Source organism: Ranitomeya imitator, chromosome 4 (genome assembly GCF_032444005.1).
Source record: "Ranitomeya imitator isolate aRanImi1 chromosome 4, aRanImi1.pri, whole genome shotgun sequence".
NCBI classification, from domain to species: domain Eukaryota; kingdom Metazoa; phylum Chordata; class Amphibia; order Anura; family Dendrobatidae; genus Ranitomeya; species Ranitomeya imitator.
Window position 1 is genome coordinate 453,920,642 of NC_091285.1, and position 24,758 is coordinate 453,945,399.

Genomic DNA, 24,758 nt, shown 5'->3' on the forward strand with positions numbered 1-24,758 from the left:
AACGAAAAAGGAGCCTGGCCAACAGGGGTTCATCTGATCATTCACATACCGCGTGTGCACTTTCTCGGAGTGCGATGCCAGAGGTGACGGCACAGCCAATCCTCGTTAGTATAGTGGTAAGTATCCCCGCCTGTCACGCGGGAGACCGGGGTTCGATTCCCCGACGGGGAGGCCTCTCTTATATTCTTGAATTTGCTCCGAGAAGCTGATCCTGCTGGCAATAAATTCATATTCAGGGGCTTTTGATATTTTATTGTTTGATTGTCACTTTACTGCCACCAGAAGTCTCTACATTGTGTGATAAATCCATCCCCCCCCCAAAACGGAATTATTTGCGCTCATACCTATTTCCAGTTCTTTGCGTAGGGGATAAACGCCCCACCCATGGCCGGTTAGCTCAGTTGGTTAGAGCGTGGTGCTAATAACGCCAAGGTCGCGGGTTCGATCCCCGTACGGGCCAAGCACAGCTTTTTAGAGGTCCCGTGCACTCGTTTCATCCCAGGTAGGTCGATGCTGAAGCTTGTTTCTTTTTACTCCGCGTTTTGTTCATAGTGCTTTCTGTGTAGAATTGCATGCCTAACTGATTTGCAGAAGTAGTTGTCCCTATGGTGTGGTGGTGTTATTTGAAGCCTGTAGCAAGCAGATAGTATAGTTGCAGCGTATTTTGCTGTTGACCATTGCGCCATTGCAATGGATCTCTGTGTTAAGCTTGGTGCTGTGTTTATGTGCTGATGGTGTCTCTGGTGCTGTATTCATGTACTGATGATGGGTCTTGTGTTGAACTCATATGCTGATGTAGTCATATGCTGATGGAAGTGCTGTTTCCGCAGCCAGGCACTGACGGCGGTTCTGGTGATGTATCAATGTAGCTGTGGCAATCTTTAACTTACTAGACTTGATATTAGGTCATGCTAGGGTCAGTATGCCGTCCTGAAAATACAGCTGTCTGAATGAGGCCATTATTGGTCTGCCGAGCAAAAGTTTGACAAAAGCTCCCAGACACTATAGACAGCTTTGCCATCATTAGGGCGGCTGCTCTCTCTCCCAAAAATTGCAGTTTTCTTCACAGTCTCGCCTCCCTTGTCTGAAAGTGCCAAAACGAAAAAGGAGCCTGGCCAACAGGGGTTCATCTGATCATTCACATACCGCGTGTGCACTTTCTCGGAGTGCGATGCCAGAGGTGACGGCACAGCCAATCCTCGTTAGTATAGTGGTAAGTATCCCCGCCTGTCACGCGGGAGACCGGGGTTCGATTCCCCGACGGGGAGGCCTCTCTTATATTCTTGAATTTGCTCCGAGAAGCTGATCCTGCTGGCAATAAATTCATATTCAGGGGCTTTTGATATTTTATTGTTTGATTGTCACTTTACTGCCACCAGAAGTCTCTACATTGTGTGATAAATCCATCCCCCCCCCAAAACGGAATTATTTGCGCTCATACCTATTTCCAGTTCTTTGCGTAGGGGATAAACGCCCCACCCATGGCCGGTTAGCTCAGTTGGTTAGAGCGTGGTGCTAATAACGCCAAGGTCGCGGGTTCGATCCCCGTACGGGCCAAGCACAGCTTTTTAGAGGTCCCGTGCACTCGTTTCATCCCAGGTAGGTCGATGCTGAAGCTTGTTTCTTTTTACTCCGCGTTTTGTTCATAGTGCTTTCTGTGTAGAATTGCATGCCTAACTGATTTGCAGAAGTAGTTGTCCCTATGGTGTGGTGGTGTTATTTGAAGCCTGTAGCAAGCAGATAGTATAGTTGCAGCGTATTTTGCTGTTGACCATTGCGCCATTGCAATGGATCTCTGTGTTAAGCTTGGTGCTGTGTTTATGTGCTGATGGTGTCTCTGGTGCTGTATTCATGTACTGATGATGGGTCTTGTGTTGAACTCATATGCTGATGTAGTCATATGCTGATGGAAGTGCTGTTTCCGCAGCCAGGCACTGACGGCGGTTCTGGTGATGTATCAATGTAGCTGTGGCAATCTTTAACTTACTAGACTTGATATTAGGTCATGCTAGGGTCAGTATGCCGTCCTGAAAATACAGCTGTCTGAATGAGGCCATTATTGGTCTGCCGAGCAAAAGTTTGACAAAAGCTCCCAGACACTATAGACAGCTTTGCCATCATTAGGGCGGCTGCTCTCTCTCCCAAAAATTGCAGTTTTCTTCACAGTCTCGCCTCCCTTGTCTGAAAGTGCCAAAACGAAAAAGGAGCCTGGCCAACAGGGGTTCATCTGATCATTCACATACCGCGTGTGCACTTTCTCGGAGTGCGATGCCAGAGGTGACGGCACAGCCAATCCTCGTTAGTATAGTGGTAAGTATCCCCGCCTGTCACGCGGGAGACCGGGGTTCGATTCCCCGACGGGGAGGCCTCTCTTATATTCTTGAATTTGCTCCGAGAAGCTGATCCTGCTGGCAATAAATTCATATTCAGGGGCTTTTGATATTTTATTGTTTGATTGTCACTTTACTGCCACCAGAAGTCTCTACATTGTGTGATAAATCCATCCCCCCCCCAAAACGGAATTATTTGCGCTCATACCTATTTCCAGTTCTTTGCGTAGGGGATAAACGCCCCACCCATGGCCGGTTAGCTCAGTTGGTTAGAGCGTGGTGCTAATAACGCCAAGGTCGCGGGTTCGATCCCCGTACGGGCCAAGCACAGCTTTTTAGAGGTCCCGTGCACTCGTTTCATCCCAGGTAGGTCGATGCTGAAGCTTGTTTCTTTTTACTCCGCGTTTTGTTCATAGTGCTTTCTGTGTAGAATTGCATGCCTAACTGATTTGCAGAAGTAGTTGTCCCTATGGTGTGGTGGTGTTATTTGAAGCCTGTAGCAAGCAGATAGTATAGTTGCAGCGTATTTTGCTGTTGACCATTGCGCCATTGCAATGGATCTCTGTGTTAAGCTTGGTGCTGTGTTTATGTGCTGATGGTGTCTCTGGTGCTGTATTCATGTACTGATGATGGGTCTTGTGTTGAACTCATATGCTGATGTAGTCATATGCTGATGGAAGTGCTGTTTCCGCAGCCAGGCACTGACGGCGGTTCTGGTGATGTATCAATGTAGCTGTGGCAATCTTTAACTTACTAGACTTGATATTAGGTCATGCTAGGGTCAGTATGCCGTCCTGAAAATACAGCTGTCTGAATGAGGCCATTATTGGTCTGCCGAGCAAAAGTTTGACAAAAGCTCCCAGACACTATAGACAGCTTTGCCATCATTAGGGCGGCTGCTCTCTCTCCCAAAAATTGCAGTTTTCTTCACAGTCTCGCCTCCCTTGTCTGAAAGTGCCAAAACGAAAAAGGAGCCTGGCCAACAGGGGTTCATCTGATCATTCACATACCGCGTGTGCACTTTCTCGGAGTGCGATGCCAGAGGTGACGGCACAGCCAATCCTCGTTAGTATAGTGGTAAGTATCCCCGCCTGTCACGCGGGAGACCGGGGTTCGATTCCCCGACGGGGAGGCCTCTCTTATATTCTTGAATTTGCTCCGAGAAGCTGATCCTGCTGGCAATAAATTCATATTCAGGGGCTTTTGATATTTTATTGTTTGATTGTCACTTTACTGCCACCAGAAGTCTCTACATTGTGTGATAAATCCATCCCCCCCCCAAAAGGGAATTATTTGCGCTCATACCTATTTCCAGTTCTTTGCGTAGGGGATAAACGCCCCACCCATGGCCGGTTAGCTCAGTTGGTTAGAGCGTGGTGCTAATAACGCCAAGGTCGCGGGTTCGATCCCCGTACGGGCCAAGCACAGCTTTTTAGAGGTCCCGTGCACTCGTTTCATCCCAGGTAGGTCGATGCTGAAGCTTGTTTCTTTTTACTCTGCGTTTTGTTCATAGTGCTTTCTGTGTAGAATTGCATGCCTAACTGATTTGCAGAAGTAGTTGTCCCTATGGTGTGGTGGTGTTATTTGAAGCCTGTAGCAAGCAGATAGTATAGTTGCAGCGTATTTTGCTGTTGACCATTGCGCCATTGCAATGGATCTCTGTGTTAAGCTTGGTGCTGTGTTTATGTGCTGATGGTGTCTCTGGTGCTGTATTCATGTACTGATGATGGGTCTTGTGTTGAACTCATATGCTGATGTAGTCATATGCTGATGGAAGTGCTGTTTCCGCAGCCAGGCACTGACGGCGGTTCTGGTGATGTATCAATGTAGCTGTGGCAATCTTTAACTTACTAGACTTGATATTAGGTCATGCTAGGGTCAGTATGCCGTCCTGAAAATACAGCTGTCTGAATGAGGCCATTATTGGTCTGCCGAGCAAAAGTTTGACAAAAGCTCCCAGACACTATAGACAGCTTTGCCATCATTAGGGCGGCTGCTCTCTCTCCCAAAAATTGCAGTTTTCTTCACAGTCTCGCCTCCCTTGTCTGAAAGTGCCAAAACGAAAAAGGAGCCTGGCCAACAGGGGTTCATCTGATCATTCACATACCGCGTGTGCACTTTCTCGGAGTGCGATGCCAGAGGTGACGGCACAGCCAATCCTCGTTAGTATAGTGGTAAGTATCCCCGCCTGTCACGCGGGAGACCGGGGTTCGATTCCCCGACGGGGAGGCCTCTCTTATATTCTTGAATTTGCTCCGAGAAGCTGATCCTGCTGGCAATAAATTCATATTCAGGGGCTTTTGATATTTTATTGTTTGATTGTCACTTTACTGCCACCAGAAGTCTCTACATTGTGTGATAAATCCATCCCCCCCCCAAAAGGGAATTATTTGCGCTCATACCTATTTCCAGTTCTTTGCGTAGGGGATAAACGCCCCACCCATGGCCGGTTAGCTCAGTTGGTTAGAGCGTGGTGCTAATAACGCCAAGGTCGCGGGTTCGATCCCCGTACGGGCCAAGCACAGCTTTTTAGAGGTCCCGTGCACTCGTTTCATCCCAGGTAGGTCGATGCTGAAGCTTGTTTCTTTTTACTCCGCGTTTTGTTCATAGTGCTTTCTGTGTAGAATTGCATGCCTAACTGATTTGCAGAAGTAGTTGTCCCTATGGTGTGGTGGTGTTATTTGAAGCCTGTAGCAAGCAGATAGTATAGTTGCAGCGTATTTTGCTGTTGACCATTGCGCCATTGCAATGGATCTCTGTGTTAAGCTTGGTGCTGTGTTTATGTGCTGATGGTGTCTCTGGTGCTGTATTCATGTACTGATGATGGGTCTTGTGTTGAACTCATATGCTGATGTAGTCATATGCTGATGGAAGTGCTGTTTCCGCAGCCAGGCACTGACGGCGGTTCTGGTGATGTATCAATGTAGCTGTGGCAATCTTTAACTTACTAGACTTGATATTAGGTCATGCTAGGGTCAGTATGCCGTCCTGAAAATACAGCTGTCTGAATGAGGCCATTATTGGTCTGCCGAGCAAAAGTTTGACAAAAGCTCCCAGACACTATAGACAGCTTTGCCATCATTAGGGCGGCTGCTCTCTCTCCCAAAAATTGCAGTTTTCTTCACAGTCTCGCCTCCCTTGTCTGAAAGTGCCAAAACGAAAAAGGAGCCTGGCCAACAGGGGTTCATCTGATCATTCACATACCGCGTGTGCACTTTCTCGGAGTGCGATGCCAGAGGTGACGGCACAGCCAATCCTCGTTAGTATAGTGGTAAGTATCCCCGCCTGTCACGCGGGAGACCGGGGTTCGATTCCCCGACGGGGAGGCCTCTCTTATATTCTTGAATTTGCTCCGAGAAGCTGATCCTGCTGGCAATAAATTCATATTCAGGGGCTTTTGATATTTTATTGTTTGATTGTCACTTTACTGCCACCAGAAGTCTCTACATTGTGTGATAAATCCATCCCCCCCCCAAAACGGAATTATTTGCGCTCATACCTATTTCCAGTTCTTTGCGTAGGGGATAAACGCCCCACCCATGGCCGGTTAGCTCAGTTGGTTAGAGCGTGGTGCTAATAACGCCAAGGTCGCGGGTTCGATCCCCGTACGGGCCAAGCACAGCTTTTTAGAGGTCCCGTGCACTCGTTTCATCCCAGGTAGGTCGATGCTGAAGCTTGTTTCTTTTTACTCCGCGTTTTGTTCATAGTGCTTTCTGTGTAGAATTGCATGCCTAACTGATTTGCAGAAGTAGTTGTCCCTATGGTGTGGTGGTGTTATTTGAAGCCTGTAGCAAGCAGATAGTATAGTTGCAGCGTATTTTGCTGTTGACCATTGCGCCATTGCAATGGATCTCTGTGTTAAGCTTGGTGCTGTGTTTATGTGCTGATGGTGTCTCTGGTGCTGTATTCATGTACTGATGATGGGTCTTGTGTTGAACTCATATGCTGATGTAGTCATATGCTGATGGAAGTGCTGTTTCCGCAGCCAGGCACTGACGGCGGTTCTGGTGATGTATCAATGTAGCTGTGGCAATCTTTAACTTACTAGACTTGATATTAGGTCATGCTAGGGTCAGTATGCCGTCCTGAAAATACAGCTGTCTGAATGAGGCCATTATTGGTCTGCCGAGCAAAAGTTTGACAAAAGCTCCCAGACACTATAGACAGCTTTGCCATCATTAGGGCGGCTGCTCTCTCTCCCAAAAATTGCAGTTTTCTTCACAGTCTCGCCTCCCTTGTCTGAAAGTGCCAAAACGAAAAAGGAGCCTGGCCAACAGGGGTTCATCTGATCATTCACATACCGCGTGTGCACTTTCTCGGAGTGCGATGCCAGAGGTGACGGCACAGCCAATCCTCGTTAGTATAGTGGTAAGTATCCCCGCCTGTCACGCGGGAGACCGGGGTTCGATTCCCCGACGGGGAGGCCTCTCTTATATTCTTGAATTTGCTCCGAGAAGCTGATCCTGCTGGCAATAAATTCATATTCAGGGGCTTTTGATATTTTATTGTTTGATTGTCACTTTACTGCCACCAGAAGTCTCTACATTGTGTGATAAATCCATCCCCCCCCCAAAACGGAATTATTTGCGCTCATACCTATTTCCAGTTCTTTGCGTAGGGGATAAACGCCCCACCCATGGCCGGTTAGCTCAGTTGGTTAGAGCGTGGTGCTAATAACGCCAAGGTCGCGGGTTCGATCCCCGTACGGGCCAAGCACAGCTTTTTAGAGGTCCCGTGCACTCGTTTCATCCCAGGTAGGTCGATGCTGAAGCTTGTTTCTTTTTACTCCGCGTTTTGTTCATAGTGCTTTCTGTGTAGAATTGCATGCCTAACTGATTTGCAGAAGTAGTTGTCCCTATGGTGTGGTGGTGTTATTTGAAGCCTGTAGCAAGCAGATAGTATAGTTGCAGCGTATTTTGCTGTTGACCATTGCGCCATTGCAATGGATCTCTGTGTTAAGCTTGGTGCTGTGTTTATGTGCTGATGGTGTCTCTGGTGCTGTATTCATGTACTGATGATGGGTCTTGTGTTGAACTCATATGCTGATGTAGTCATATGCTGATGGAAGTGCTGTTTCCGCAGCCAGGCACTGACGGCGGTTCTGGTGATGTATCAATGTAGCTGTGGCAATCTTTAACTTACTAGACTTGATATTAGGTCATGCTAGGGTCAGTATGCCGTCCTGAAAATACAGCTGTCTGAATGAGGCCATTATTGGTCTGCCGAGCAAAAGTTTGACAAAAGCTCCCAGACACTATAGACAGCTTTGCCATCATTAGGGCGGCTGCTCTCTCTCCCAAAAATTGCAGTTTTCTTCACAGTCTCGCCTCCCTTGTCTGAAAGTGCCAAAACGAAAAAGGAGCCTGGCCAACAGGGGTTCATCTGATCATTCACATACCGCGTGTGCACTTTCTCGGAGTGCGATGCCAGAGGTGACGGCACAGCCAATCCTCGTTAGTATAGTGGTAAGTATCCCCGCCTGTCACGCGGGAGACCGGGGTTCGATTCCCCGACGGGGAGGCCTCTCTTATATTCTTGAATTTGCTCCGAGAAGCTGATCCTGCTGGCAATAAATTCATATTCAGGGGCTTTTGATATTTTATTGTTTGATTGTCACTTTACTGCCACCAGAAGTCTCTACATTGTGTGATAAATCCATCCCCCCCCCAAAAGGGAATTATTTGCGCTCATACCTATTTCCAGTTCTTTGCGTAGGGGATAAACGCCCCACCCATGGCCGGTTAGCTCAGTTGGTTAGAGCGTGGTGCTAATAACGCCAAGGTCGCGGGTTCGATCCCCGTACGGGCCAAGCACAGCTTTTTAGAGGTCCCGTGCACTCGTTTCATCCCAGGTAGGTCGATGCTGAAGCTTGTTTCTTTTTACTCTGCGTTTTGTTCATAGTGCTTTCTGTGTAGAATTGCATGCCTAACTGATTTGCAGAAGTAGTTGTCCCTATGGTGTGGTGGTGTTATTTGAAGCCTGTAGCAAGCAGATAGTATAGTTGCAGCGTATTTTGCTGTTGACCATTGCGCCATTGCAATGGATCTCTGTGTTAAGCTTGGTGCTGTGTTTATGTGCTGATGGTGTCTCTGGTGCTGTATTCATGTACTGATGATGGGTCTTGTGTTGAACTCATATGCTGATGTAGTCATATGCTGATGGAAGTGCTGTTTCCGCAGCCAGGCACTGACGGCGGTTCTGGTGATGTATCAATGTAGCTGTGGCAATCTTTAACTTACTAGACTTGATATTAGGTCATGCTAGGGTCAGTATGCCGTCCTGAAAATACAGCTGTCTGAATGAGGCCATTATTGGTCTGCCGAGCAAAAGTTTGACAAAAGCTCCCAGACACTATAGACAGCTTTGCCATCATTAGGGCGGCTGCTCTCTCTCCCAAAAATTGCAGTTTTCTTCACAGTCTCGCCTCCCTTGTCTGAAAGTGCCAAAACGAAAAAGGAGCCTGGCCAACAGGGGTTCATCTGATCATTCACATACCGCGTGTGCACTTTCTCGGAGTGCGATGCCAGAGGTGACGGCACAGCCAATCCTCGTTAGTATAGTGGTAAGTATCCCCGCCTGTCACGCGGGAGACCGGGGTTCGATTCCCCGACGGGGAGGCCTCTCTTATATTCTTGAATTTGCTCCGAGAAGCTGATCCTGCTGGCAATAAATTCATATTCAGGGGCTTTTGATATTTTATTGTTTGATTGTCACTTTACTGCCACCAGAAGTCTCTACATTGTGTGATAAATCCATCCCCCCCCCAAAAGGGAATTATTTGCGCTCATACCTATTTCCAGTTCTTTGCGTAGGGGATAAACGCCCCACCCATGGCCGGTTAGCTCAGTTGGTTAGAGCGTGGTGCTAATAACGCCAAGGTCGCGGGTTCGATCCCCGTACGGGCCAAGCACAGCTTTTTAGAGGTCCCGTGCACTCGTTTCATCCCAGGTAGGTCGATGCTGAAGCTTGTTTCTTTTTACTCCGCGTTTTGTTCATAGTGCTTTCTGTGTAGAATTGCATGCCTAACTGATTTGCAGAAGTAGTTGTCCCTATGGTGTGGTGGTGTTATTTGAAGCCTGTAGCAAGCAGATAGTATAGTTGCAGCGTATTTTGCTGTTGACCATTGCGCCATTGCAATGGATCTCTGTGTTAAGCTTGGTGCTGTGTTTATGTGCTGATGGTGTCTCTGGTGCTGTATTCATGTACTGATGATGGGTCTTGTGTTGAACTCATATGCTGATGTAGTCATATGCTGATGGAAGTGCTGTTTCCGCAGCCAGGCACTGACGGCGGTTCTGGTGATGTATCAATGTAGCTGTGGCAATCTTTAACTTACTAGACTTGATATTAGGTCATGCTAGGGTCAGTATGCCGTCCTGAAAATACAGCTGTCTGAATGAGGCCATTATTGGTCTGCCGAGCAAAAGTTTGACAAAAGCTCCCAGACACTATAGACAGCTTTGCCATCATTAGGGCGGCTGCTCTCTCTCCCAAAAATTGCAGTTTTCTTCACAGTCTCGCCTCCCTTGTCTGAAAGTGCCAAAACGAAAAAGGAGCCTGGCCAACAGGGGTTCATCTGATCATTCACATACCGCGTGTGCACTTTCTCGGAGTGCGATGCCAGAGGTGACGGCACAGCCAATCCTCGTTAGTATAGTGGTAAGTATCCCCGCCTGTCACGCGGGAGACCGGGGTTCGATTCCCCGACGGGGAGGCCTCTCTTATATTCTTGAATTTGCTCCGAGAAGCTGATCCTGCTGGCAATAAATTCATATTCAGGGGCTTTTGATATTTTATTGTTTGATTGTCACTTTACTGCCACCAGAAGTCTCTACATTGTGTGATAAATCCATCCCCCCCCCAAAACGGAATTATTTGCGCTCATACCTATTTCCAGTTCTTTGCGTAGGGGATAAACGCCCCACCCATGGCCGGTTAGCTCAGTTGGTTAGAGCGTGGTGCTAATAACGCCAAGGTCGCGGGTTCGATCCCCGTACGGGCCAAGCACAGCTTTTTAGAGGTCCCGTGCACTCGTTTCATCCCAGGTAGGTCGATGCTGAAGCTTGTTTCTTTTTACTCCGCGTTTTGTTCATAGTGCTTTCTGTGTAGAATTGCATGCCTAACTGATTTGCAGAAGTAGTTGTCCCTATGGTGTGGTGGTGTTATTTGAAGCCTGTAGCAAGCAGATAGTATAGTTGCAGCGTATTTTGCTGTTGACCATTGCGCCATTGCAATGGATCTCTGTGTTAAGCTTGGTGCTGTGTTTATGTGCTGATGGTGTCTCTGGTGCTGTATTCATGTACTGATGATGGGTCTTGTGTTGAACTCATATGCTGATGTAGTCATATGCTGATGGAAGTGCTGTTTCCGCAGCCAGGCACTGACGGCGGTTCTGGTGATGTATCAATGTAGCTGTGGCAATCTTTAACTTACTAGACTTGATATTAGGTCATGCTAGGGTCAGTATGCCGTCCTGAAAATACAGCTGTCTGAATGAGGCCATTATTGGTCTGCCGAGCAAAAGTTTGACAAAAGCTCCCAGACACTATAGACAGCTTTGCCATCATTAGGGCGGCTGCTCTCTCTCCCAAAAATTGCAGTTTTCTTCACAGTCTCGCCTCCCTTGTCTGAAAGTGCCAAAACGAAAAAGGAGCCTGGCCAACAGGGGTTCATCTGATCATTCACATACCGCGTGTGCACTTTCTCGGAGTGCGATGCCAGAGGTGACGGCACAGCCAATCCTCGTTAGTATAGTGGTAAGTATCCCCGCCTGTCACGCGGGAGACCGGGGTTCGATTCCCCGACGGGGAGGCCTCTCTTATATTCTTGAATTTGCTCCGAGAAGCTGATCCTGCTGGCAATAAATTCATATTCAGGGGCTTTTGATATTTTATTGTTTGATTGTCACTTTACTGCCACCAGAAGTCTCTACATTGTGTGATAAATCCATCCCCCCCCCAAAACGGAATTATTTGCGCTCATACCTATTTCCAGTTCTTTGCGTAGGGGATAAACGCCCCACCCATGGCCGGTTAGCTCAGTTGGTTAGAGCGTGGTGCTAATAACGCCAAGGTCGCGGGTTCGATCCCCGTACGGGCCAAGCACAGCTTTTTAGAGGTCCCGTGCACTCGTTTCATCCCAGGTAGGTCGATGCTGAAGCTTGTTTCTTTTTACTCCGCGTTTTGTTCATAGTGCTTTCTGTGTAGAATTGCATGCCTAACTGATTTGCAGAAGTAGTTGTCCCTATGGTGTGGTGGTGTTATTTGAAGCCTGTAGCAAGCAGATAGTATAGTTGCAGCGTATTTTGCTGTTGACCATTGCGCCATTGCAATGGATCTCTGTGTTAAGCTTGGTGCTGTGTTTATGTGCTGATGGTGTCTCTGGTGCTGTATTCATGTACTGATGATGGGTCTTGTGTTGAACTCATATGCTGATGTAGTCATATGCTGATGGAAGTGCTGTTTCCGCAGCCAGGCACTGACGGCGGTTCTGGTGATGTATCAATGTAGCTGTGGCAATCTTTAACTTACTAGACTTGATATTAGGTCATGCTAGGGTCAGTATGCCGTCCTGAAAATACAGCTGTCTGAATGAGGCCATTATTGGTCTGCCGAGCAAAAGTTTGACAAAAGCTCCCAGACACTATAGACAGCTTTGCCATCATTAGGGCGGCTGCTCTCTCTCCCAAAAATTGCAGTTTTCTTCACAGTCTCGCCTCCCTTGTCTGAAAGTGCCAAAACGAAAAAGGAGCCTGGCCAACAGGGGTTCATCTGATCATTCACATACCGCGTGTGCACTTTCTCGGAGTGCGATGCCAGAGGTGACGGCACAGCCAATCCTCGTTAGTATAGTGGTAAGTATCCCCGCCTGTCACGCGGGAGACCGGGGTTCGATTCCCCGACGGGGAGGCCTCTCTTATATTCTTGAATTTGCTCCGAGAAGCTGATCCTGCTGGCAATAAATTCATATTCAGGGGCTTTTGATATTTTATTGTTTGATTGTCACTTTACTGCCACCAGAAGTCTCTACATTGTGTGATAAATCCATCCCCCCCCCAAAACGGAATTATTTGCGCTCATACCTATTTCCAGTTCTTTGCGTAGGGGATAAACGCCCCACCCATGGCCGGTTAGCTCAGTTGGTTAGAGCGTGGTGCTAATAACGCCAAGGTCGCGGGTTCGATCCCCGTACGGGCCAAGCACAGCTTTTTAGAGGTCCCGTGCACTCGTTTCATCCCAGGTAGGTCGATGCTGAAGCTTGTTTCTTTTTACTCCGCGTTTTGTTCATAGTGCTTTCTGTGTAGAATTGCATGCCTAACTGATTTGCAGAAGTAGTTGTCCCTATGGTGTGGTGGTGTTATTTGAAGCCTGTAGCAAGCAGATAGTATAGTTGCAGCGTATTTTGCTGTTGACCATTGCGCCATTGCAATGGATCTCTGTGTTAAGCTTGGTGCTGTGTTTATGTGCTGATGGTGTCTCTGGTGCTGTATTCATGTACTGATGATGGGTCTTGTGTTGAACTCATATGCTGATGTAGTCATATGCTGATGGAAGTGCTGTTTCCGCAGCCAGGCACTGACGGCGGTTCTGGTGATGTATCAATGTAGCTGTGGCAATCTTTAACTTACTAGACTTGATATTAGGTCATGCTAGGGTCAGTATGCCGTCCTGAAAATACAGCTGTCTGAATGAGGCCATTATTGGTCTGCCGAGCAAAAGTTTGACAAAAGCTCCCAGACACTATAGACAGCTTTGCCATCATTAGGGCGGCTGCTCTCTCTCCCAAAAATTGCAGTTTTCTTCACAGTCTCGCCTCCCTTGTCTGAAAGTGCCAAAACGAAAAAGGAGCCTGGCCAACAGGGGTTCATCTGATCATTCACATACCGCGTGTGCACTTTCTCGGAGTGCGATGCCAGAGGTGACGGCACAGCCAATCCTCGTTAGTATAGTGGTAAGTATCCCCGCCTGTCACGCGGGAGACCGGGGTTCGATTCCCCGACGGGGAGGCCTCTCTTATATTCTTGAATTTGCTCCGAGAAGCTGATCCTGCTGGCAATAAATTCATATTCAGGGGCTTTTGATATTTTATTGTTTGATTGTCACTTTACTGCCACCAGAAGTCTCTACATTGTGTGATAAATCCATCCCCCCCCAAAAGGGAATTATTTGCGCTCATACCTATTTCCAGTTCTTTGCGTAGGGGATAAACGCCCCACCCATGGCCGGTTAGCTCAGTTGGTTAGAGCGTGGTGCTAATAACGCCAAGGTCGCGGGTTCGATCCCCGTACGGGCCAAGCACAGCTTTTTAGAGGTCCCGTGCACTCGTTTCATCCCAGGTAGGTCGATGCTGAAGCTTGTTTCTTTTTACTCCGCGTTTTGTTCATAGTGCTTTCTGTGTAGAATTGCATGCCTAACTGATTTGCAGAAGTAGTTGTCCCTATGGTGTGGTGGTGTTATTTGAAGCCTGTAGCAAGCAGATAGTATAGTTGCAGCGTATTTTGCTGTTGACCATTGCGCCATTGCAATGGATCTCTGTGTTAAGCTTGGTGCTGTGTTTATGTGCTGATGGTGTCTCTGGTGCTGTATTCATGTACTGATGATGGGTCTTGTGTTGAACTCATATGCTGATGTAGTCATATGCTGATGGAAGTGCTGTTTCCGCAGCCAGGCACTGACGGCGGTTCTGGTGATGTATCAATGTAGCTGTGGCAATCTTTAACTTACTAGACTTGATATTAGGTCATGCTAGGGTCAGTATGCCGTCCTGAAAATACAGCTGTCTGAATGAGGCCATTATTGGTCTGCCGAGCAAAAGTTTGACAAAAGCTCCCAGACACTATAGACAGCTTTGCCATCATTAGGGCGGCTGCTCTCTCTCCCAAAAATTGCAGTTTTCTTCACAGTCTCGCCTCCCTTGTCTGAAAGTGCCAAAACGAAAAAGGAGCCTGGCCAACAGGGGTTCATCTGATCATTCACATACCGCGTGTGCACTTTCTCGGAGTGCGATGCCAGAGGTGACGGCACAGCCAATCCTCGTTAGTATAGTGGTAAGTATCCCCGCCTGTCACGCGGGAGACCGGGGTTCGATTCCCCGACGGGGAGGCCTCTCTTATATTCTTGAATTTGCTCCGAGAAGCTGATCCTGCTGGCAATAAATTCATATTCAGGGGCTTTTGATATTTTATTGTTTGATTGTCACTTTACTGCCACCAGAAGTCTCTACATTGTGTGATAAATCCATCCCCCCCCCAAAACGGAATTATTTGCGCTCATACCTATTTCCAGTTCTTTGCGTAGGGGATAAACGCCCCACCCATGGCCGGTTAGCTCAGTTGGTTAGAGCGTGGTGCTAATAACGCCAAGGTCGCGGGTTCGATCCCCGTACGGGCCAAGCACAGCTTTTTAGAGGTCCCGTGCACTCGTTTCATCCCAGGTAGGTCGATGCTGAAGCTTGTTTCTTTTTACTCCGCGTTTTGTTCATAGTGCTTTCTGTGTAGAATTGCATGCCTAACTGATTTGCAGAAGTAGTTGTCCCTATGGTGTGGTGGTGTTATTTGAAGCCTGTAGCAAGCAGATAGTATAGTTGCAGCGTATTTTGCTGTTGACCATTGCGCCATTGCAATGGATCTCTGTGTTAAGCTTGGTGCTGTGTTTATGTGCTGATGGTGTCTCTGGTGCTGTATTCATGTACTGATGATGGGTCTTGTGTTGAACTCATATGCTGATGTAGTCATATGCTGATGGAAGTGCTGTTTCCGCAGCCAGGCACTGACGGCGGTTCTGGTGATGTATCAATGTAGCTGTGGCAATCTTTAACTTACTAGACTTGATATTAGGTCATGCTAGGGTCAGTATGCCGTCCTGAAAATACAGCTGTCTGAATGAGGCCATTATTGGTCTGCCGAGCAAAAGTTTGACAAAAGCTCCCAGACACTATAGACAGCTTTGCCATCATTAGGGCGGCTGCTCTCTCTCCCAAAAATTGCAGTTTTCTTCACAGTCTCGCCTCCCTTGTCTGAAAGTGCCAAAACGAAAAAGGAGCCTGGCCAACAGGGGTTCATCTGATCATTCACATACCGCGTGTGCACTTTCTCGGAGTGCGATGCCAGAGGTGACGGCACAGCCAATCCTCGTTAGTATAGTGGTAAGTATCCCCGCCTGTCACGCGGGAGACCGGGGTTCGATTCCCCGACGGGGAGGCCTCTCTTATATTCTTGAATTTGCTCCGAGAAGCTGATCCTGCTGGCAATAAATTCATATTCAGGGGCTTTTGATATTTTATTGTTTGATTGTCACTTTACTGCCACCAGAAGTCTCTACATTGTGTGATAAATCCATCCCCCCCCCAAAACGGAATTATTTGCGCTCATACCTATTTCCAGTTCTTTGCGTAGGGGATAAACGCCCCACCCATGGCCGGTTAGCTCAGTTGGTTAGAGCGTGGTGCTAATAACGCCAAGGTCGCGGGTTCGATCTCCGTACGGGCCAAGCACAGCTTTTTAGAGGTCCCGTGCACTCGTTTCATCCCAGGTAGGTCGATGCTGAAGCTTGTTTCTTTTTACTCCGCGTTTTGTTCATAGTGCTTTCTGTGTAGAATTGCATGCCTAACTGATTTGCAGAAGTAGTTGTCCCTATGGTGTGGTGGTGTTATTTGAAGCCTGTAGCAAGCAGATAGTATAGTTGCAGCGTATTTTGCTGTTGACCATTGCGCCATTGCAATGGATCTCTGTGTTAAGCTTGGTGCTGTGTTTATGTGCTGATGGTGTCTCTGGTGCTGTATTCATGTACTGATGATGGGTCTTGTGTTGAACTCATATGCTGATGTAGTCATATGCTGATGGAAGTGCTGTTTCCGCAGCCAGGCACTGACGGCGGTTCTGGTGATGTATCAATGTAGCTGTGGCAATCTTTAACTTACTAGACTTGATATTAGGTCATGCTAGGGTCAGTATGCCGTCCTGAAAATACAGCTGTCTGAATGAGGCCATTATTGGTCTGCCGAGCAAAAGTTTGACAAAAGCTCCCAGACACTATAGACAGCTTTGCCATCATTAGGGCGGCTGCTCTCTCTCCCAAAAATTGCAGTTTTCTTCACAGTCTCGCCTCCCTTGTCTGAAAGTGCCAAAACGAAAAAGGAGCCTGGCCAACAGGGGTTCATCTGATCATTCACATACCGCGTGTGCACTTTCTCGGAGTGCGATGCCAGAGGTGACGGCACAGCCAATCCTCGTTAGTATAGTGGTAAGTATCCCCGCCTGTCACGCGGGAGACCGGGGTTCGATTCCCCGACGGGGAGGCCTCTCTTATATTCTTGAATTTGCTCCGAGAAGCTGATCCTGCTGGCAATAAATTCATATTCAGGGGCTTTTGATATTTTATTGTTTGATTGTCACTTTACTGCCACCAGAAGTCTCTACATTGTGTGATAAATCCATCCCCCCCCCAAAAGGGAATTATTTGCGCTCATACCTATTTCCAGTTCTTTGCGTAGGGGATAAACGCCCCACCCATGGCCGGTTAGCTCAGTTGGTTAGAGCGTGGTGCTAATAACGCCAAGGTCGCGGGTTCGATCCCCGTACGGGCCAAGCACAGCTTTTTAGAGGTCCCGTGCACTCGTTTCATCCCAGGTAGGTCGATGCTGAAGCTTGTTTCTTTTTACTCCGCGTTTTGTTCATAGTGCTTTCTGTGTAGAATTGCATGCCTAACTGATTTGCAGAAGTAGTTGTCCCTATGGTGTGGTGGTGTTATTTGAAGCCTGTAGCAAGCAGATAGTATAGTTGCAGCGTATTTTGCTGTTGACCATTGCGCCATTGCAATGGATCTCTGTGTTAAGCTTGGTGCTGTGTTTATGTGCTGATGGTGTCTCTGGTGCTGTATTCATGTACTGATGATGGGTCTTGTGTTGAACTCATATGCTGATGTAGTCATATGCTGATGGAAGTGCTGTTTCCGCAGCCAGGCACTGACGGCGGTTCTGGTGATGTATCAATGTAGCTGTGGCAATCTTTAACTTACTAGACTTGATATTAGGTCATGCTAGGGTCAGTATGCCGTCCTGAAAATACAGCTGTCTGAATGAGGCCATTATTGGTCTGCCGAGCAAAAGTTTGACAAAAGCTCCCAGACACTATAGACAGCTTTGCCATCATTAGGGCGGCTGCTCTCTCTCCCAAAAATTGCAGTTTTCTTCACAGTCTCGCCTCCCTTGTCTGAAAGTGCCAAAACGAAAAAGGAGCCTGGCCAACAGGGGTTCATCTGATCATTCACATACCGCGTGTGCACTTTCTCGGAGTGCGATGCCAGAGGTGACGGCACAGCCAATCCTCGTTAGTATAGTGGTAAGTATCCCCGCCTGTCACGCGGGAGACCGGGGTTCGATTCCCCGACGGGGAGGCCTCTCTTATATTCTTGAATTTGCTCCGAGAAGCTGATCCTGCTGGCAATAAATTCATATTCAGGGGCTTTTGATATTTTATTGTTTGATTGTCACTTTACTGCCACCAGAAGTCTCTACATTGTGTGATAAATCCATCCCCCCCCCAAAACGGAATTATTTGCGCTCATACCTATTTCCAGTTCTTTGCGTAGGGGATAAACGCCCCACCCATGGCCGGTTAGCTCAGTTGGTTAGAGCGTGGTGCTAATAACGCCAAGGTCGCGGGTTCGATCCCCGTACGGGCCAAGCACAGCTTTTTAGAGGTCCCGTGCACTCGTTTCATCCCAGGTAGGTCGATGCTGAAGCTTGTTTCTTTTTACTCCGCGTTTTGTTCATAGTGCTTTCTGTGTAGAATTGCATGCCTAACTGATTTGCAGAAGTAGTTGTCCCTATGGTGTGGTGGTGTTATTTGAAGCCTGTAGCAAGCAGATAGTATAGTTGCAGCGTATTTTGCTGTTGACCATTGCGCCATTGCAATGGATCTCTGTGTTAAGCTTGGTGCTGTGTTTATGTGCTGATGGTGTCTCTGGTGCTGTATTCATGTACTGATGATGGGTCTTGTGTTGAACTCATATGCTGATGTAGTCATATGCTGATGGAAGTGCTGTTTCCGCAGCCAGGCACTGACGGCGGTTCTGGTGATGTATCAATGTAGCTGTGGCAATCTTTAACTTACTAGACTTGATATTAGGTCATGCTAGGGTCAGTATGCCGTCCTGAAAATACAGCTGTCTGAATGAGGCCATTATTGGTCTGCCGAGCAAAAGTTTGACAAAAGCTCCCAGACACTATAGACAGCTTTGCCATCATTAGGGCGGCTGCTCTCTCTCCCAAAAATTGCAGTTTTCTTCACAGTCTCGCCTCCCTTGTCTGAAAGTGCCAAAACGAAAAAGGAGCCTGGCCAACAGGGGTTCATCTGATCATTCACATACCGCGTGTGCACTTTCTCGGAGTGCGATGCCAGAGGTGACGGCACAGCCAATCCTCGTTAGTATAGTGGTAAGTATCCCCGCCTGTCACGCGGGAGACCGGGGTTCGATTCCCCGACGGGGAGGCCTCTCTTATATTCTTGAATTTGCTCCGAGAAGCTGATCCTGCTGGCAATAAATTCATATTCAGGGGCTTTTGATATTTTATTGTTTGATTGTCACTTTACTGCCACCAGAAGTCTCTACATTGTGTGATAAATCCATCCCCCCCCCAAAACGGAATTATTTGCGCTCATACCTATTTCCAGTTCTTTGCGTAGGGGATAAACGCCCCACCCATGGCCGGTTAGCTCAGTTGGTTAGAGCGTGGTGCTAATAACGCCAAGGTCGCGGGTTCGATCCCCGTACGGGCCAAGCACAGCTTTTTAGAGGTCCCGTGCACTCGTTTCATCCCAGGTAGGTCGATGCTGAAGCTTGTTTCTTTTTACTCCGCGTTTTGTTCATAGTGCTTTCTGTGTAGAATTGCATGCCTAACTGATTTGCAGAAGTAGTTGTCCCTATGGTGTGGTGGTGTTATTTGAAGCCTGTAGCAAGCAGATAGTATAGTTGCAGCGTATTTTGCTGTTGACCATTGCGCCATTGCAATGGATCTCTGTGTTAAGCTTGGTGCTGTGTTTATGTGCTGATGGTGTCTCTGGTGCTGTATTCATGTACTGATGATGGGTCTTGTGTTGAACTCATATGCTGATGTAGTCATATGCTGATGGAAGTGCTGTTTCCGCAGCCAGGCACTGACGGCGGTTCTGGTGATGTATCAATGTAGCTGTGGCAATCTTTAACTTACTAGACTTGATATTAGGTCATGCTAGGGTCAGTATGCCGTCCTGAAAATACAGCTGTCTGAATGAGGCCATTATTGGTCTGCCGAGCAAAAGTTTGACAAAAGCTCCCAGACACTATAGACAGCTTTGCCATCATTAGGGCGGCTGCTCTCTCTCCCAAAAATTGCAGTTTTCTTCACAGTCTCGCCTCCCTTGTCTGAAAGTGCCAAAACGAAAAAGGAGCCTGGCCAACAGGGGTTCATCTGATCATTCACATACCGCGTGTGCACTTTCTCGGAGTGCGATGCCAGAGGTGACGGCACAGCCAATCCTCGTTAGTATAGTGGTAAGTATCCCCGCCTGTCACGCGGGAGACCGGGGTTCGATTCCCCGACGGGGAGGCCTCTCTTATATTCTTGAATTTGCTCCGAGAAGCTGATCCTGCTGGCAATAAATTCATATTCAGGGGCTTTTGATATTTTATTGTTTGATTGTCACTTTACTGCCACCAGAAGTCTCTACATTGTGTGATAAATCCATCCCCCCCCCAAAACGGAATTATTTGCGCTCATACCTATTTCCAGTTCTTTGCGTAGGGGATAAACGCCCCACCCATGGCCGGTTAGCTCAGTTGGTTAGAGCGTGGTGCTAATAACGCCAAGGTCGCGGGTTCGATCCCCGTACGGGCCAAGCACAGCTTTTTAGAGGTCCCGTGCACTCGTTTCATCCCAGGTAGGTCGATGCTGAAGCTTGTTTCTTTTTACTCCGCGTTTTGTTCATAGTGCTTTCTGTGTAGAATTGCATGCCTAACTGATTTGCAGAAGTAGTTGTCCCTATGGTGTGGTGGTGTTATTTGAAGCCTGTAGCAAGCAGATAGTATAGTTGCAGCGTATTTTGCTGTTGACCATTGCGCCATTGCAATGGATCTCTGTGTTAAGCTTGGTGCTGTGTTTATGTGCTGATGGTGTCTCTGGTGCTGTATTCATGTACTGATGATGGGTCTTGTGTTGAACTCATATGCTGATGTAGTCATATGCTGATGGAAGTGCTGTTTCCGCAGCCAGGCACTGACGGCGGTTCTGGTGATGTATCAATGTAGCTGTGGCAATCTTTAACTTACTAGACTTGATATTAGGTCATGCTAGGGTCAGTATGCCGTCCTGAAAATACAGCTGTCTGAATGAGGCCATTATTGGTCTGCCGAGCAAAAGTTTGACAAAAGCTCCCAGACACTATAGACAGCTTTGCCATCATTAGGGCGGCTGCTCTCTCTCCCAAAAATTGCAGTTTTCTTCACAGTCTCGCCTCCCTTGTCTGAAAGTGCCAAAACGAAAAAGGAGCCTGGCCAACAGGGGTTCATCTGATCATTCACATACCGCGTGTGCACTTTCTCGGAGTGCGATGCCAGAGGTGACGGCACAGCCAATCCTCGTTAGTATAGTGGTAAGTATCCCCGCCTGTCACGCGGGAGACCGGGGTTCGATTCCCCGACGGGGAGGCCTCTCTTATATTCTTGAATTTGCTCCGAGAAGCTGATCCTGCTGGCAATAAATTCATATTCAGGGGCTTTTGATATTTTATTGTTTGATTGTCACTTTACTGCCACCAGAAGTCTCTACATTGTGTGATAAATCCATCCCCCCCCCAAAACGGAATTATTTGCGCTCATACCTATTTCCAGTTCTTTGCGTAGGGGATAAACGCCCCACCCATGGCCGGTTAGCTCAGTTGGTTAGAGCGTGGTGCTAATAACGCCAAGGTCGCGGGTTCGATCCCCGTACGGGCCAAGCACAGCTTTTTAGAGGTCCCGTGCACTCGTTTCATCCCAGGTAGGTCGATGCTGAAGCTTGTTTCTTTTTACTCCGCGTTTTGTTCATAGTGCTTTCTGTGTAGAATTGCATGCCTAACTGATTTGCAGAAGTAGTTGTCCCTATGGTGTGGTGGTGTTATTTGAAGCCTGTAGCAAGCAGATAGTATAGTTGCAGCGTATTTTGCTGTTGACCATTGCGCCATTGCAATGGATCTCTGTGTTAAGCTTGGTGCTGTGTTTATGTGCTGATGGTGTCTCTGGTGCTGTATTCATGTACTGATGATGGGTCTTGTGTTGAACTCATATGCTGATGTAGTCATATGCTGATGGAAGTGCTGTTTCCGCAGCCAGGCACTGACGGCGGTTCTGGTGATGTATCAATGTAGCTGTGGCAATCTTTAACTTACTAGACTTGATATTAGGTCATGCTAGGGTCAGTATGCCGTCCTGAAAATACAGCTGTCTGAATGAGGCCATTATTGGTCTGCCGAGCAAAAGTTTGACAAAAGCTCCCAGACACTATAGACAGCTTTGCCATCATTAGGGCGGCTGCTCTCTCTCCCAAAAATTGCAGTTTTCTTCACAGTCTCGCCTCCCTTGTCTGAAAGTGCCAAAACGAAAAAGGAGCCTGGCCAACAGGGGTTCATCTGATCATTCACATACCGCGTGTGCACTTTCTCGGAGTGCGATGCCAGAGGTGACGGCACAGCCAATCCTCGTTAGTATAGTGGTAAGTATCCCCGCCTGTCACGCGGGAGACCGGGGTTCGATTCCCCGACGGGGAGGCCTCTCTTATATTCTTGAATTTGCTCCGAGAAGCTGATCCTGCTGGCAATAAATTCATATTCAGGGGCTTTTGATATTTTATTGTTTGATTGTCACTTTACTGCCACCAGAAGTCTCTACATTGTGTGATAAATCCATCCCCCCCCAAAAGGGAATTATTTGCGCTCATACCTATTTCCAGTTCTTTGCGTAGGGGATAAACGCCCCACCCATGGCCGGTTAGCTCAGTTGGTTAGAGCGTGGTGCTAATAACGCCAAGGTCGCGGGTTCGATCCCCGTACGGGCCAAGCACAGCTTTTTAGAGGTCCCGTGCACTCGTTTCATCCCAGGTAGGTCGATGCTGAAGCTTGTTTCTTTTTACTCCGCGTTTTGTTCATAGTGCTTTCTGTGTAGAATTGCATGCCTAACTGATTTGCAGAAGTAGTTGTCCCTATGGTGTGGTGGTGTTATTTGAAGCCTGTAGCAAGCAGATAGTATAGTTGCAGCGTATTTTGCTGTTGACCATTGCGCCATTGCAATGGATCTCTGTGTTAAGCTTGGTGCTGTGTTTATGTGCTGATGGTGTCTCTGGTGCTGTATTCATGTACTGATGATGGGTCTTGTGTTGAACTCATATGCTGATGTAGTCATATGCTGATGGAAGTGCTGTTTCCGCAGCCAGGCACTGACGGCGGTTCTGGTGATGTATCAATGTAGCTGTGGCAATCTTTAACTTACTAGACTTGATATTAGGTCATGCTAGGGTCAGTATGCCGTCCTGAAAATACAGCTGTCTGAATGAGGCCATTATTGGTCTGCCGAGCAAAAGTTTGACAAAAGCTCCCAGACACTATAGACAGCTTTGCCATCATTAGGGCGGCTGCTCTCTCTCCCAAAAATTGCAGTTTTCTTCACAGTCTCGCCTCCCTTGTCTGAAAGTGCCAAAACGAAAAAGGAGCCTGGCCAACAGGGGTTCATCTGATCATTCACATACCGCGTGTGCACTTTCTCGGAGTGCGATGCCAGAGGTGACGGCACAGCCAATCCTCGTTAGTATAGTGGTAAGTATCCCCGCCTGTCACGCGGGAGACCGGGGTTCGATTCCCCGACGGGGAGGCCTCTCTTATATTCTTGAATTTGCTCCGAGAAGCTGATCCTGCTGGCAATAAATTCATATTCAGGGGCTTTTGATATTTTATTGTTTGATTGTCACTTTACTGCCACCAGAAGTCTCTACATTGTGTGATAAATCCATCCCCCCCCCAAAACGGAATTATTTGCGCTCATACCTATTTCCAGTTCTTTGCGTAGGGGATAAACGCCCCACCCATGGCCGGTTAGCTCAGTTGGTTAGAGCGTGGTGCTAATAACGCCAAGGTCGCGGGTTCGATCCCCGTACGGGCCAAGCACAGCTTTTTAGAGGTCCCGTGCACTCGTTTCATCCCAGGTAGGTCGATGCTGAAGCTTGTTTCTTTTTACTCCGCGTTTTGTTCATAGTGCTTTCTGTGTAGAATTGCATGCCTAACTGATTTGCAGAAGTAGTTGTCCCTATGGTGTGGTGGTGTTATTTGAAGCCTGTAGCAAGCAGATAGTATAGTTGCAGCGTATTTTGCTGTTGACCATTGCGCCATTGCAATGGATCTCTGTGTTAAGCTTGGTGCTGTGTTTATGTGCTGATGGTGTCTCTGGTGCTGTATTCATGTACTGATGATGGGTCTTGTGTTGAACTCATATGCTGATGTAGTCATATGCTGATGGAAGTGCTGTTTCCGCAGCCAGGCACTGACGGCGGTTCTGGTGATGTATCAATGTAGCTGTGGCAATCTTTAACTTACTAGACTTGATATTAGGTCATGCTAGGGTCAGTATGCCGTCCTGAAAATACAGCTGTCTGAATGAGGCCATTATTGGTCTGCCGAGCAAAAGTTTGACAAAAGCTCCCAGACACTATAGACAGCTTTGCCATCATTAGGGCGGCTGCTCTCTCTCCCAAAAATTGCAGTTTTCTTCACAGTCTCGCCTCCCTTGTCTGAAAGTGCCAAAACGAAAAAGGAGCCTGGCCAACAGGGGTTCATCTGATCATTCACATACCGCGTGTGCACTTTCTCGGAGTGCGATGCCAGAGGTGACGGCACAGCCAATCCTCGTTAGTATAGTGGTAAGTATCCCCGCCTGTCACGCGGGAGACCGGGGTTCGATTCCCCGACGGGGAGGCCTCTCTTATATTCTTGAATTTGCTCCGAGAAGCTGATCCTGCTGGCAATAAATTCATATTCAGGGGCTTTTGATATTTTATTGTTTGATTGTCACTTTACTGCCACCAGAAGTCTCTACATTGTGTGATAAATCCATCCCCCCCCCAAAACGGAATTATTTGCGCTCATACCTATTTCCAGTTCTTTGCGTAGGGGATAAACGCCCCACCCATGGCCGGTTAGCTCAGTTGGTTAGAGCGTGGTGCTAATAACGCCAAGGTCGCGGGTTCGATCCCCGTACGGGCCAAGCACAGCTTTTTAGAGGTCCCGTGCACTCGTTTCATCCCAGGTAGGTCGATGCTGAAGCTTGTTTCTTTTTACTCCGCGTTTTGTTCATAGTGCTTTCTGTGTAGAATTGCATGCCTAACTGATTTGCAGAAGTAGTTGTCCCTATGGTGTGGTGGTGTTATTTG

At 47.8% G+C, this 24,758-nt stretch overlaps 45 non-coding genes across 45 annotated transcripts; all 45 read left to right on the forward strand.

The window, feature by feature from the left end:
- The first annotated feature begins 99 nt into the window (after window positions 1-99).
- TRNAD-GUC (transfer RNA aspartic acid (anticodon GUC)) lies at window positions 100-171 on the forward strand. Its single transcript has one exon. It is a non-coding gene; the product is annotated as a tRNA-Asp (tRNA).
- Window positions 172-386: 215 nt separating this feature from the next.
- On the forward strand, window positions 387-460 carry TRNAI-AAU (transfer RNA isoleucine (anticodon AAU)). Its single transcript has one exon. It is a non-coding gene; the product is annotated as a tRNA-Ile (tRNA).
- A 736-nt stretch (window positions 461-1,196) lies between these two features.
- On the forward strand, window positions 1,197-1,268 carry TRNAD-GUC (transfer RNA aspartic acid (anticodon GUC)). Its single transcript has one exon. It is a non-coding gene; the product is annotated as a tRNA-Asp (tRNA).
- A 215-nt stretch (window positions 1,269-1,483) lies between these two features.
- TRNAI-AAU (transfer RNA isoleucine (anticodon AAU)) lies at window positions 1,484-1,557 on the forward strand. Its single transcript has one exon. It is a non-coding gene; the product is annotated as a tRNA-Ile (tRNA).
- Window positions 1,558-2,293: 736 nt separating this feature from the next.
- On the forward strand, window positions 2,294-2,365 carry TRNAD-GUC (transfer RNA aspartic acid (anticodon GUC)). The gene has a single exon. It is a non-coding gene; the product is annotated as a tRNA-Asp (tRNA).
- Window positions 2,366-2,580: 215 nt separating this feature from the next.
- TRNAI-AAU (transfer RNA isoleucine (anticodon AAU)) lies at window positions 2,581-2,654 on the forward strand. Its single transcript has one exon. It is a non-coding gene; the product is annotated as a tRNA-Ile (tRNA).
- A 736-nt stretch (window positions 2,655-3,390) lies between these two features.
- On the forward strand, window positions 3,391-3,462 carry TRNAD-GUC (transfer RNA aspartic acid (anticodon GUC)). Its single transcript has one exon. It is a non-coding gene; the product is annotated as a tRNA-Asp (tRNA).
- A 215-nt stretch (window positions 3,463-3,677) lies between these two features.
- On the forward strand, window positions 3,678-3,751 carry TRNAI-AAU (transfer RNA isoleucine (anticodon AAU)). Its single transcript has one exon. It is a non-coding gene; the product is annotated as a tRNA-Ile (tRNA).
- Window positions 3,752-4,487: 736 nt separating this feature from the next.
- TRNAD-GUC (transfer RNA aspartic acid (anticodon GUC)) lies at window positions 4,488-4,559 on the forward strand. Its single transcript has one exon. It is a non-coding gene; the product is annotated as a tRNA-Asp (tRNA).
- A 215-nt stretch (window positions 4,560-4,774) lies between these two features.
- TRNAI-AAU (transfer RNA isoleucine (anticodon AAU)) lies at window positions 4,775-4,848 on the forward strand. The gene has a single exon. It is a non-coding gene; the product is annotated as a tRNA-Ile (tRNA).
- Window positions 4,849-5,584: 736 nt separating this feature from the next.
- TRNAD-GUC (transfer RNA aspartic acid (anticodon GUC)) lies at window positions 5,585-5,656 on the forward strand. The gene has a single exon. It is a non-coding gene; the product is annotated as a tRNA-Asp (tRNA).
- A 215-nt stretch (window positions 5,657-5,871) lies between these two features.
- Window positions 5,872-5,945, forward strand: TRNAI-AAU (transfer RNA isoleucine (anticodon AAU)). The gene has a single exon. It is a non-coding gene; the product is annotated as a tRNA-Ile (tRNA).
- A 736-nt stretch (window positions 5,946-6,681) lies between these two features.
- TRNAD-GUC (transfer RNA aspartic acid (anticodon GUC)) lies at window positions 6,682-6,753 on the forward strand. Its single transcript has one exon. It is a non-coding gene; the product is annotated as a tRNA-Asp (tRNA).
- A 215-nt stretch (window positions 6,754-6,968) lies between these two features.
- TRNAI-AAU (transfer RNA isoleucine (anticodon AAU)) lies at window positions 6,969-7,042 on the forward strand. The gene has a single exon. It is a non-coding gene; the product is annotated as a tRNA-Ile (tRNA).
- Window positions 7,043-7,778: 736 nt separating this feature from the next.
- Window positions 7,779-7,850, forward strand: TRNAD-GUC (transfer RNA aspartic acid (anticodon GUC)). Its single transcript has one exon. It is a non-coding gene; the product is annotated as a tRNA-Asp (tRNA).
- A 215-nt stretch (window positions 7,851-8,065) lies between these two features.
- On the forward strand, window positions 8,066-8,139 carry TRNAI-AAU (transfer RNA isoleucine (anticodon AAU)). Its single transcript has one exon. It is a non-coding gene; the product is annotated as a tRNA-Ile (tRNA).
- Window positions 8,140-8,875: 736 nt separating this feature from the next.
- Window positions 8,876-8,947, forward strand: TRNAD-GUC (transfer RNA aspartic acid (anticodon GUC)). Its single transcript has one exon. It is a non-coding gene; the product is annotated as a tRNA-Asp (tRNA).
- Window positions 8,948-9,162: 215 nt separating this feature from the next.
- Window positions 9,163-9,236, forward strand: TRNAI-AAU (transfer RNA isoleucine (anticodon AAU)). Its single transcript has one exon. It is a non-coding gene; the product is annotated as a tRNA-Ile (tRNA).
- A 736-nt stretch (window positions 9,237-9,972) lies between these two features.
- Window positions 9,973-10,044, forward strand: TRNAD-GUC (transfer RNA aspartic acid (anticodon GUC)). The gene has a single exon. It is a non-coding gene; the product is annotated as a tRNA-Asp (tRNA).
- Window positions 10,045-10,259: 215 nt separating this feature from the next.
- Window positions 10,260-10,333, forward strand: TRNAI-AAU (transfer RNA isoleucine (anticodon AAU)). The gene has a single exon. It is a non-coding gene; the product is annotated as a tRNA-Ile (tRNA).
- A 736-nt stretch (window positions 10,334-11,069) lies between these two features.
- TRNAD-GUC (transfer RNA aspartic acid (anticodon GUC)) lies at window positions 11,070-11,141 on the forward strand. Its single transcript has one exon. It is a non-coding gene; the product is annotated as a tRNA-Asp (tRNA).
- A 215-nt stretch (window positions 11,142-11,356) lies between these two features.
- TRNAI-AAU (transfer RNA isoleucine (anticodon AAU)) lies at window positions 11,357-11,430 on the forward strand. Its single transcript has one exon. It is a non-coding gene; the product is annotated as a tRNA-Ile (tRNA).
- Window positions 11,431-12,166: 736 nt separating this feature from the next.
- On the forward strand, window positions 12,167-12,238 carry TRNAD-GUC (transfer RNA aspartic acid (anticodon GUC)). Its single transcript has one exon. It is a non-coding gene; the product is annotated as a tRNA-Asp (tRNA).
- Window positions 12,239-12,453: 215 nt separating this feature from the next.
- Window positions 12,454-12,527, forward strand: TRNAI-AAU (transfer RNA isoleucine (anticodon AAU)). The gene has a single exon. It is a non-coding gene; the product is annotated as a tRNA-Ile (tRNA).
- Window positions 12,528-13,263: 736 nt separating this feature from the next.
- On the forward strand, window positions 13,264-13,335 carry TRNAD-GUC (transfer RNA aspartic acid (anticodon GUC)). The gene has a single exon. It is a non-coding gene; the product is annotated as a tRNA-Asp (tRNA).
- Window positions 13,336-13,549: 214 nt separating this feature from the next.
- On the forward strand, window positions 13,550-13,623 carry TRNAI-AAU (transfer RNA isoleucine (anticodon AAU)). The gene has a single exon. It is a non-coding gene; the product is annotated as a tRNA-Ile (tRNA).
- Window positions 13,624-14,359: 736 nt separating this feature from the next.
- Window positions 14,360-14,431, forward strand: TRNAD-GUC (transfer RNA aspartic acid (anticodon GUC)). Its single transcript has one exon. It is a non-coding gene; the product is annotated as a tRNA-Asp (tRNA).
- A 215-nt stretch (window positions 14,432-14,646) lies between these two features.
- Window positions 14,647-14,720, forward strand: TRNAI-AAU (transfer RNA isoleucine (anticodon AAU)). Its single transcript has one exon. It is a non-coding gene; the product is annotated as a tRNA-Ile (tRNA).
- Window positions 14,721-15,456: 736 nt separating this feature from the next.
- On the forward strand, window positions 15,457-15,528 carry TRNAD-GUC (transfer RNA aspartic acid (anticodon GUC)). Its single transcript has one exon. It is a non-coding gene; the product is annotated as a tRNA-Asp (tRNA).
- A 1,025-nt stretch (window positions 15,529-16,553) lies between these two features.
- Window positions 16,554-16,625, forward strand: TRNAD-GUC (transfer RNA aspartic acid (anticodon GUC)). Its single transcript has one exon. It is a non-coding gene; the product is annotated as a tRNA-Asp (tRNA).
- A 215-nt stretch (window positions 16,626-16,840) lies between these two features.
- Window positions 16,841-16,914, forward strand: TRNAI-AAU (transfer RNA isoleucine (anticodon AAU)). Its single transcript has one exon. It is a non-coding gene; the product is annotated as a tRNA-Ile (tRNA).
- Window positions 16,915-17,650: 736 nt separating this feature from the next.
- Window positions 17,651-17,722, forward strand: TRNAD-GUC (transfer RNA aspartic acid (anticodon GUC)). Its single transcript has one exon. It is a non-coding gene; the product is annotated as a tRNA-Asp (tRNA).
- A 215-nt stretch (window positions 17,723-17,937) lies between these two features.
- TRNAI-AAU (transfer RNA isoleucine (anticodon AAU)) lies at window positions 17,938-18,011 on the forward strand. Its single transcript has one exon. It is a non-coding gene; the product is annotated as a tRNA-Ile (tRNA).
- A 736-nt stretch (window positions 18,012-18,747) lies between these two features.
- On the forward strand, window positions 18,748-18,819 carry TRNAD-GUC (transfer RNA aspartic acid (anticodon GUC)). The gene has a single exon. It is a non-coding gene; the product is annotated as a tRNA-Asp (tRNA).
- A 215-nt stretch (window positions 18,820-19,034) lies between these two features.
- On the forward strand, window positions 19,035-19,108 carry TRNAI-AAU (transfer RNA isoleucine (anticodon AAU)). The gene has a single exon. It is a non-coding gene; the product is annotated as a tRNA-Ile (tRNA).
- Window positions 19,109-19,844: 736 nt separating this feature from the next.
- Window positions 19,845-19,916, forward strand: TRNAD-GUC (transfer RNA aspartic acid (anticodon GUC)). The gene has a single exon. It is a non-coding gene; the product is annotated as a tRNA-Asp (tRNA).
- Window positions 19,917-20,131: 215 nt separating this feature from the next.
- On the forward strand, window positions 20,132-20,205 carry TRNAI-AAU (transfer RNA isoleucine (anticodon AAU)). The gene has a single exon. It is a non-coding gene; the product is annotated as a tRNA-Ile (tRNA).
- A 736-nt stretch (window positions 20,206-20,941) lies between these two features.
- TRNAD-GUC (transfer RNA aspartic acid (anticodon GUC)) lies at window positions 20,942-21,013 on the forward strand. Its single transcript has one exon. It is a non-coding gene; the product is annotated as a tRNA-Asp (tRNA).
- Window positions 21,014-21,228: 215 nt separating this feature from the next.
- On the forward strand, window positions 21,229-21,302 carry TRNAI-AAU (transfer RNA isoleucine (anticodon AAU)). The gene has a single exon. It is a non-coding gene; the product is annotated as a tRNA-Ile (tRNA).
- A 736-nt stretch (window positions 21,303-22,038) lies between these two features.
- On the forward strand, window positions 22,039-22,110 carry TRNAD-GUC (transfer RNA aspartic acid (anticodon GUC)). The gene has a single exon. It is a non-coding gene; the product is annotated as a tRNA-Asp (tRNA).
- Window positions 22,111-22,324: 214 nt separating this feature from the next.
- TRNAI-AAU (transfer RNA isoleucine (anticodon AAU)) lies at window positions 22,325-22,398 on the forward strand. Its single transcript has one exon. It is a non-coding gene; the product is annotated as a tRNA-Ile (tRNA).
- Window positions 22,399-23,134: 736 nt separating this feature from the next.
- Window positions 23,135-23,206, forward strand: TRNAD-GUC (transfer RNA aspartic acid (anticodon GUC)). Its single transcript has one exon. It is a non-coding gene; the product is annotated as a tRNA-Asp (tRNA).
- A 215-nt stretch (window positions 23,207-23,421) lies between these two features.
- Window positions 23,422-23,495, forward strand: TRNAI-AAU (transfer RNA isoleucine (anticodon AAU)). Its single transcript has one exon. It is a non-coding gene; the product is annotated as a tRNA-Ile (tRNA).
- A 736-nt stretch (window positions 23,496-24,231) lies between these two features.
- On the forward strand, window positions 24,232-24,303 carry TRNAD-GUC (transfer RNA aspartic acid (anticodon GUC)). Its single transcript has one exon. It is a non-coding gene; the product is annotated as a tRNA-Asp (tRNA).
- Window positions 24,304-24,518: 215 nt separating this feature from the next.
- Window positions 24,519-24,592, forward strand: TRNAI-AAU (transfer RNA isoleucine (anticodon AAU)). Its single transcript has one exon. It is a non-coding gene; the product is annotated as a tRNA-Ile (tRNA).
- The last annotated feature ends 166 nt before the right edge of the window (window positions 24,593-24,758 follow it).